Genomic DNA, 9,127 nt, shown 5'->3' on the forward strand with positions numbered 1-9,127 from the left:
AGGGCAGTGTAGGGTGTAAGAGTGTAGGGTGTAAGTGTGGGTGAAGGTGGTGGTGGGGCGGGGGGGGTAAACCAGCACAGCGCCACCTGGGTCTGGCCGGTAGAGGTGGGAGTATTGATCATGCTGGTAGGGAAAGAAATTTGACTAGCAGATGACGGGGAAAAGTCACGGAGAGAACTTTCGCCCTAAGGCAACGAGGAAGGAGGTTTGTCTGTCTTGAAGCTGGTGTTTTGATACAAGGAATCCAGTGTCTTGAATTCTTTAGACCCCTCCTCCTCTTCCCCCTTCTCCCGGCACTTCTTCGTGACTAGCATGCTTCTCAATCTATACGCTGATGTGTGAAGACGAAATATGGGTCATGATTTATAGTCAAATTTCCGTCCTCGTTTATCTATCTATCTATCTGTCTATCTACTGTATCTATCTGTCTGTCTGTCTATCTATCTATCTGTCTATCTATCTATCTATCTATCTGTCTGTCTGTCTGTCTCCACGTTGCCCTATCCTCTGCTATTTGGCTGCCTTTCCTCCAATTCACACCTCATATATTTCTCCACTCTTTCCCTCCATCTCATCCTCGGCCTCCCCCTCCTCCTCACACCCCATATCTCCACTCCATCCCTCCACCACATCCTCAGTCTTCCCTCCAACTCCTCATATCTCCACTCCATCCCTCCACCACATCCTCAGTCTACCTCTCCTCCTCACTCACCTACACTCCTCTGCTCTTCCTCGTCTAAGATGTTGGACTGCAGGTGAGAGAGAGAGAGAGAGAGAGAGAGAGAGAGAGAGAGAGAGAGAGAGAGAGAGAGAGAGAGAGAGGCCTTAGCTTACTAGACCATTTTTTTCTCCACTCCATCCTTCCATCTCATCCTCGGTCTCTCCCTCCCTCTCCCCCCCCCTCCTCCACCTGCCAAGGATAAAAAAAAGGTATAAAATAGACAATACGTGATGCGATGGGGGTAAACCGGCTGTAAGTGGGACCTGGATGTTGCTGGATTAACATAGAGTCTCTGTCTGTTTGTTTGTTTGTGTCTGTCTGTCTGTCTGTCTCTCTCTCTCTCTCTCTCTATCTGTCCAGCAAACTACCTCTACTTATCAGCCTACCTATCCATCTATCTGCGTCTATCTATCCATCTATCTATCTATCTATCTATCAATGTACATGTCACAATCTATGTATGTACTCGTATGTATGTATGTCTTCCAATATACTTACCAATTACTCAATGTATGTATATATGTACGAGTATGTATGTTTTTTTGTTTTTTAATAACAGAACAGAGGAAGGAAAAACAAATGAATAAAAAACTAATCCATACACCAGATTACTGGTGTCCTCTGTTCATAAAATATCTGTAACAGTTAGACTTGAACAGTTGTGGGTTGAAATTTGGAGGGAAACAACTCTGGGGATGCGAGTTCCAGAGAGATGCAGTTCGGGGAATGAAAGAATTCTGATAGGCAGAAGTTCTGCAATATGGCTGAGTGACATTCCAGTCATGAGCGCTACCAGATGCCCGTGTAGCACGAGGGAAGGCATGGAGAGGTGGCACCATGGACGCAACTTCGTCTGAGCATTTGCCAAAAAAATATCTGTAAACTAATGCAAGGGAGGCAACATTCCTTCTTACTTGCAGGGGAGGTAGTTTATATGTAATGGCAGGGTTGTTAATGATTCTAACAGCTTTGTTCTGAATTTTGTCTAGTTGTTTTAATGCAACCTCTCCACATCCATTCCACAAGGGTGAGCAATATTCAAGCTGAGAGCGCACATGACTCTTATAAATTATAGCTAACTGCTCGTCAGTGAAGAAGTTACGTACTCTGTACAATAATCCAAGTTTCTTTGAGGCGGTTTTAGCAAGTGATCTGACATGAGAAGTCCAGCTGAGGACATTGTTAAGTGAGACGCCAAGAATTTCAATACTTTTGGGTATGGGAATATTAGCAGCATTGAAGGTAATGTACGAATCTGGCAATATCTGTCTATTAGTAAACTGTATATATTTTGTTTTACTAGCATTAAAAGAGACAAGGTTGTTTTGTCCCCATTCACTGATCGTAGATAAGTCTTGATTTATGGAGATGGCTGTACTGAGTTGAGAGGTAGAGATATTAGACTTTGTAAATGGGTGTCTGAGTGTGAATGAACTATGAAGTGTTGAGTCATCTGCATATGAGTGGATGGGATTGTGGGTGACAGACAAGAGATCATTAATATGAACCACGACTTGGGTTGGCGCCAGAACTGATCCCTGTGGCACGCCGGCGTTAACTGAGTGGAAATTGGAATATACATCATCTACTTTTACTCTAATTTTCCTGTCACTAAGATATGAAGAAATCAAAGGAACAACAGACATTAGTCCATAGCAAGGGAGTTTGGACAGCAGGGAACGGTGCCATACTCTGTCGAAAGCTTTAGAAATATCAAGGGCTACTGCATGAGTTTCTCCATGAAGATCAATTGATTGATGGATGGCATGAGTTAGGAGATTGAGTATGTCAATGGTGGATCTTTCGTGGCGAAAACCATATTGTCTATCACTAATTAAGTTGTTGGATTCAAGATGTTTAACAATGTGCTTATTAATTAAAGTTTCAAATACCTTACCAAGAGAAGATGTGACAGCTATTGGTCTGTAATCAGAGGGGTCAGAGGAACTTCCCTTACGTATCTATCTATCTATCTATCTCAGTGAAATCTATGATATCACCTTCTAGACTTAGAGACATGACCACTGGTACTAATACATCAAAAATACACTAATACACTAACAATTATACACCAATAATTTTCCATACAGGTAAAAATTCTGCACCTGTAAAAAGACTATGATAAGAACCATATACTTTTTTCCACTTAAGGTGCATCCACTTTTTCCATTCAGTTGTTAAAGAATGGGAGTTCCACAGGTCCCAAAATTTCCATAAATGATGATGCTATTCACTGTGAGCTGAAGTGGAAAAATGAATATGATTTTTACATGAATAACACACACATCATTCCCCGTAGTTCCAATCTGACACGTGAGCTCCGCAGACTGCAGGCTTGAATCTCCCCACCCTCCCCCTCTTGCAGCTCACTCTTCCTCCCTCATGTGGATAGGGAGGGGAGATGAGGGATAGTTGTATAGGGCAGAGAAGTAGCCTGGTTATATCAGTGCCATCACGTGAAGGCCTCCCTCTCCAACACAGAGCCAACAAGAGAAGATATAAAAACGGATGGTGACCTTTTTTTCGAATATATTTTTGTCCTACTGAATTTTTTTTGGGTTACGTGGGTTTCCAAAAATGGGGGGATTGATGTAGCGTTTGTCTATCCCTAAAATAGTGAGGGAAATGGGCGCCTTCACGTGGTGGCACTGAATGAGCTGGGTGATTCGTCTGCGTGATTATACACACGTCCCTCAACTCCCTATCGCCCGAAAGACGAATGGAAGACTGCAAGATGAGGGGAACTTGGGACTACTACTACTACTACTACTACTACTACTACTACTAGGATACACTTATAAATAAAAAGAAATTGCATGGTTGGAGAGAAAAGAGTGAGGGAATCGAGCTGAGAGAGATGAGGTAGGATGTGTGTGTCTGAGTTTTCATGTGTTCGACTCTGGGCACTGGTTTGGTGCCCGTTCCCTGAAACCAATCACCACATCCTTACCACTGTTCACTTCTCCACACCACACCACAGTTCATCACACTACACCACAGTACCACACACCTCCACATTTCATCACACTACACTCCAGCACACCACCATACACCCCCCCACCCCCCACACACCCACCCACACACACACACACACACACACACACACACACACACACACACACATCCCAATTCAGAGCCAATTTTGGTGCTAATATATATCACGCAATTTTTCATTTAATCCAATTACATCAAACTCACACCAACACGTTCCCAACACGTTCCTCGTTCGTTGTTATCCTCTTCAGACCGAGAACGTGATTTAGGTACGTGTTTCCTGCCACCATGCGATTTATTTAGATTAGAAGAAGGCTTTAGTTGTGAAGAGGTTAACGATGTGTATAGCTAACGTGTCTAGTTGAAGAAAGATTGGTATACAGATTGACAGAGACTGATGGGAAGATAGATAATTAGAAAGGTTGACTGATATGTGTATGTATGTATAGTGAAAGAGAGAGAGAGAGAGAGAGAGAGAGGACAAGCACACAAAAGGACAGTACCTTCCCACCTCTCTCTCTCTCTCTCTCTCCACATCAGAAAGAAATATTTGTGCTTCTAAAAATACACACTCTCTCTCTCTCTCTCTCTCTCTCTCTCTCTGCAATAGAAAAAATTATTTGCGCTTTCAAAAATATATTCTCTTTCTCTCTCTCTCTCTCTCTCTCTCTCTCTCTCTCTCTCTCTCTCTCTGCAAAAGAAAGAAATATTTGTGCTTTTAAAAATAAATTTCTCTCTCTCTCTCTCACCATCGTCCTTTCGGGGGATAGGGATGTAACTGAGGGACGTTTGTACAACCAGGAGGAGGCGCGACCAACTTATATCAGTGCAATTTTTACGAAGTTGTCAAAATCGCTTCCACGCTAGGTCCTGTCTGCTCAAAAAGGCGACTACTTGCTTGTGATTGACGGGTCTGGTTGGTCATACAGACAGGAGGAGAGAAAGAACAACAGCTACAACAAAAACATTACCTATCACCGACAAACAGGAAAAGGAGCGATGTGGATGTGATAGAAAGCGTTAGGAGAAGTACACTGAGGTGGTTTGGCCATGTGGAGAGGATGGAGGGTGAGAGACTAACGAGGAGAGTGTATGTGAGTGAGGTGCATGTGGAGTTTCATGGTGAGACAGACTGACAAATGAGGAAGTGAAGGAGCGTTGTGGTATGGATGTGGATGTGATAGAAAGCATTAGGAGAAATACACTGAGGTGGTTTGGCCATGTGGAGAGGATGGAGGGTGAGAGACTAACGAGGAGACTATGTGGGTGAGGTGTGTGTGAGGGAGAGGGAGGGGGAGGCCGAGGATGGGGTGGAGGGACGGAGTGGAGAGGTATATGAGAGGGGTGTGTGACCTGGGGGAGGGCAGTGAAATGGCGGGGGAAAGGGCGACATGGAGGCGATTTGTTTGTGGCCACACCTTACGGGATTAAGGTGTCTGGCAATAGATAGATAGACAGATAGATAGACAGATAGATGGATAGATAGATAGACAGACAGATAGAAACAGAGATGCGATAGACGAATATAATGTCGACAAGTGTAATGCGTGCCGCCCGCCATTTCTGCCTGGCTCTTCCTAGTAATCAAGCGACTTTATTACATTATTAACAGGTAATTTGTACACTGGAATGTACTTTGGCTAATATTGGACAGTAATTCACACTTAATTATTATCGTTATGGCCAATGAACGCTGGATCCGGATTCAATAACCGTGAATCAACAAAACGTGAGATACGCGGGACACGGGCGGGTAATAGAACTCTTATCGTTTTCCTCTGCGTGTGCTGTTTTAAAACATTCGCTTAATATTACGCTGAATTTTCTTTATACAAGTTTAGGAAAGTAAGACACTGGAAAAAGAGGATATAAATGAATTGATCATGTCTATCTATCTATTGCCAAACGCCATAATCCCGTAAGGGGTGGCCGTTTGTCTCTGAGTTAGTTGTTTTACTGGGAGGGGCACTGACCCTCCGCCAACACACTTGTTGACACACAGGAGACATGTACGGGATGATTATATGGTTACCACCCAGCGTTATAAATGGTTTACTGGCTTACAGGAAACCGTTAGCCTTGCCACTCAATGTAATGCCACATGAAAAGGAAAGAAGAGTAATAAAAAGTGACAGGAACGATGGAAGAAATAGGAAGAGAGGAAGACAGGCACAGAAAAAAAATGGGAAAGGTGAAGGAAGAAGCAGGCAGCACTACATCAAGTGGGTGGATGATGGTGAGAAATAGGAAGAGAGGAGGGCAGACACAGAAAAAGAATCCTAAAGGTGAAGAAAGAAGTAGGCAGCACTACATTGAGTGAGTGGATGATGGTGAGAAATAGGAAGAGAGGAGGACAGACAGAAAAGGAATGATAAAAGTGAAAGAAGAAGTAGGCAGTACAATATCAAGTGAGTGGATGATGGTGAGAAATAGCAAGAGAGGAGGACAGACACAGAAAAAGAATGATGAAGGTGAGGGAAGAAGTAGGCAGCACTACATCAAGTGAGTGGATGATAGCAGCCACCACCTACCACCACGAACTGAAATGTATATGGAGGGAATGTGGTGTGAGGTGAATCAAGTGAGTCTCTTCTTGTCCCCCAGGGGTCGTCAGTGCAATATACATGAACATAACCAACTCAGATACAAGCCTCATACTGCCTATAGTCTGCTCACTTTAAACTGGCAGAGAGTTTGTCCTTAAGCTGCCTCCCCTACAGTTTACACAGCGAGAAATAGGAAGAGAGGAGGGCAGACAAAAGGAATGATAAAAGGAAGAAGTAGGCAGCACTACATCAAGTGAGTGGACGGTGGTGAGAAATAGGAAGAGAGGAGGGCAGACACAAGGAATGATAAAAGGAAGAAGTAGGCAGCACTACATCAAGTGAGTGGACGGTGGTGAGAAATAGGAAGAGAGGAGGGCAGACAGAAAAGGAATGATAAAAGTGAAGGAATAAGTAGGCAGCACTACATCAAGTGAGTGGACGGGGGTGAGAAACAGGAAGAGAGGAGGACAGACACAGAAAAAGAATGATAAAGGTGAAGGAAGAAGTAGGCAGCACTACATCAAGTGAGTGGACGATGGTGAGAAATACATGACCATAACCAAGTCTCATACTGTCTATAGTCTGTTCACTTCAAACTGGCAGAATTTTTGTCCTCTTTTAGCGTACTTCCCATCTAAGGCGTAAAATACAACACTTTGGCTCTACATCTCCTCTATGGCACTTCTTCGTGACTATACTCCTTCTACATTAACTTGGCCTAAACTTACCATCCTCTCATCTTGAATGCTGAGTTGTAGCGGTAGATTTAACGCTAAAATATCATGCCCAGATCCAGTATTTGGGAAAGGGGAGCGTAAATTTTGAGCAGAATTGTCAAGTAGTTTAAATATTCAAACTGAAATGTATCTTCGCTTCAGTCATAGAAATACAATCATACATAGAGGGGGGAAGAGGGAGGGGGAGGCCGAGGATGAGATGGAGGGATGGGGTGGAGAGGTATATGAGAGAGGGGGGTGTGAGTTGGGAGCAGGGGAGTGAAATGGCGGGGGACAGGGCGACTTGGAGGCGATTTGTTTGTGGACACCCCAAACGGGATTGAGGCGTCTGGCAATAGATAGATAGACAGATAGATAGACATAAAAATACAATACAATACATAAAAATTCACAGAAATACAATAATACACTGAGGTGGTTTGGCCATGTGGAGAGGATGGAGAGTGAGAGACTGACGAGGAGAGTGTATGTAAGGTGGAGAGGGGAGAGGGAGGTGGAGGCCATGGATGAGATGGAGGGATGGAGTGGAGAAGTATATGAGAGAGGGATGTGTGAGCTGGGGGGAGGGCAGCGAAATGGCGGGGGACAGGGCGACATGGAGGCGATTTGTTTGTGGCCACCCCTTACGGATTAAGGCGTCTAGCAATAGATAGAGAGATAGATAGACAGATAGACATTTATTGCATATGTATTGGTACTGAACGGATCTTGAATTTGGCGCTCTGTTATTTTGTTTTTGTTTTTTCTTGGAGGGAACAATCATGCGGGCGATTGGCCTTAGGTTCCTTCTTCCTCGTACAAAAAAAAAAAAAAAAAATGATCTTAGTATACACAATAGCTGGTCTTCAAAAAAATATGGGAGGGGGTGTACGCTCCCCCCAAAAAGTCCTTGCCTGAAAATGGGTGCTAGTCACGAAGAAGTGCTATGGGAAAGATTGTAGTGCCGTATTACTAGTCACGAAGAAGTGCTATGGGAAGGATGTAGTCCCGTATTACTAGTCACGAAGAAGTGCTATGGGAAGGATGTAGTCCCGTATTACTAGTCACGAAGAAGTGCTATGGGAAGGATGTAGAGCCGTAGTATTGTCTTTTTCTGCCACTGAGCTACGTGAAATAAGCTGCCAAAGGACGAAAATCTGGGCCAAGTTAAGGTGAAAGGAGTATAGTCACGAAGAAGTGCTATGGGAAGGATGTAGAGCCGTAGTATTGTCTTTTTCTGCCACTGAGCTACGTGAAATAAGCTGCCAAAGGACGAAAATCTGGGCCAAGTTAAGGTGAAAGGAGTATAGTCACGAAGAAGTGCTATGGGAAGGATGTAGAGCCGTAGTATTGTCTTTTTCTGCCACTGAGCTACGTGAAATAAGCTGCCAAAGGACGAAAATCTGGGCCAAGTTAAGGTGAAAGGAGTATAGTCACGAAGAAGTGCTATGGGAAGGATGTAGAGCCGTAGTATTGTCTTTTTCTGCCACTGAGCTACGTGAAATAAGCTGCCAAAGGACGAAAATCTGGGCCAAGTTAAGGTGAAAGGAGTATAGTCACGAAGAAGTGCTATGGGAAGGATGTAGAGCCGTAGTATTGTCTTTTTCTGCCACTGAGCTACGTGAAATAAGCTGCCAAAGGACGAAAATCTGGGCCAAGTTAAGGTGAAAGGAGTATAGTCACGAAGAAGTGCTATGGGAAGGATGTAGAGCCGTAGTATTGTCTTTTTCTGCCACTGAGCTACGTGAAATAAGCTGCCAAAGGACGAAAATCTGGGCCAAGTTAAGGTGAAAGGAGTATAGCAGTTTTTACTTCGTGTTTCGTTCTGCATAGTGTCCCTTAAATCCTTCAGTGCAGCGATTTATTTTTCTGATTTATTCTTGAGACTATCATATTATTATTATTATTATTATTATTACTGTTGTTGTTGTTATTATTACTATTATTATTATTATTATTATTAAAGCCAAGGGATTTATTTTAAACTAGAAGAGTTATATTTAGCGTTCAGTAAATCCTTCAATCCTAGAAATCCATCACTACCACCACAACCACCACCACCACCACTGCCACCACCTCTCTCTCTCACCCCATCACCCCTCTCACACTAACTCTACCACCACCTCCACCACAACTACCACACTTTTCTG

The sequence above is a fragment of the Coenobita brevimanus genome, chromosome 48, assembly GCF_032717465.1.
Source record: "Coenobita brevimanus isolate Jiangsu-jjx chromosome 48, ASM3271746v2, whole genome shotgun sequence".
Classification (NCBI taxonomy): Eukaryota; Metazoa; Arthropoda; class Malacostraca; order Decapoda; family Coenobitidae; genus Coenobita; species Coenobita brevimanus.